The sequence below is a fragment of the Rattus rattus genome, chromosome X (genome assembly GCF_011064425.1).
Source record: "Rattus rattus isolate New Zealand chromosome X, Rrattus_CSIRO_v1, whole genome shotgun sequence".
Classification (NCBI taxonomy): Eukaryota; Metazoa; Chordata; class Mammalia; order Rodentia; family Muridae; genus Rattus; species Rattus rattus.
The window spans coordinates 74921171-74921774 of NC_046172.1; the positions used below are offsets into that span (position 1 = coordinate 74921171).

Consider the following 604-nt stretch of genomic DNA (forward strand, 5'->3'; position numbering starts at 1 on the left):
AATAAATCAGCTACAGCAACATAGTAACTTAGACTTGATTAAGTAAACTTATTATTATACAGATATTTATAAGACAAATAATTATTATTATATATTATTATTTGTCTTATAAATATCTTGTAAGACAACGTCTTACCCTCCGCCGACGTTCTTCCCCCTCCGCTGCCTCAAGAAGAACCAACAGGAGAAAGAAGACCAATGTTGGGGCTGGCCCCCGTCAACTTAACATGAAGGGGTATTGAATTTTGTCAAATACTTTCTCAGCATAAAAATATATAACACTTCAGGAATTTGCATGTCTTCCCCATGTAGGGGCCACAGGAATCTTCTCTGTATTGTTCTACTTTTAGTATATGTGCTGTTGAAGCGCGCATGGCTTCTGCCAATCTAAGCATATCCCTTTCATTAGAAAAGTGTTGCTTATGCAAATATTATCAATAATTATAATAATGTTTAGACACTTAAAAACTTATACCAATCAAGTGTGTCATTTCAAATTACTTAGCGCTTTAAAAATAGGTACATATAATTATTCTTGTATTTTGTGTTAACAATCTGAGGATGATATGTATTAAATACTTTACAAATTGATTAAACACCAATA

General features: G+C 32.5%; 1 non-coding gene across 1 annotated transcript; it reads right to left on the minus strand.

Annotated features, from left to right (window-relative positions):
• Nucleotides 1-267: 267 nt before the first annotated feature.
• LOC116889434 lies at nt 268-370 on the minus strand. The gene has a single exon (XR_004386396.1). It is a non-coding gene; the product is annotated as a U6 spliceosomal RNA (small nuclear RNA).
• Between the last annotated feature and the right edge of the window lie 234 nt (nt 371-604).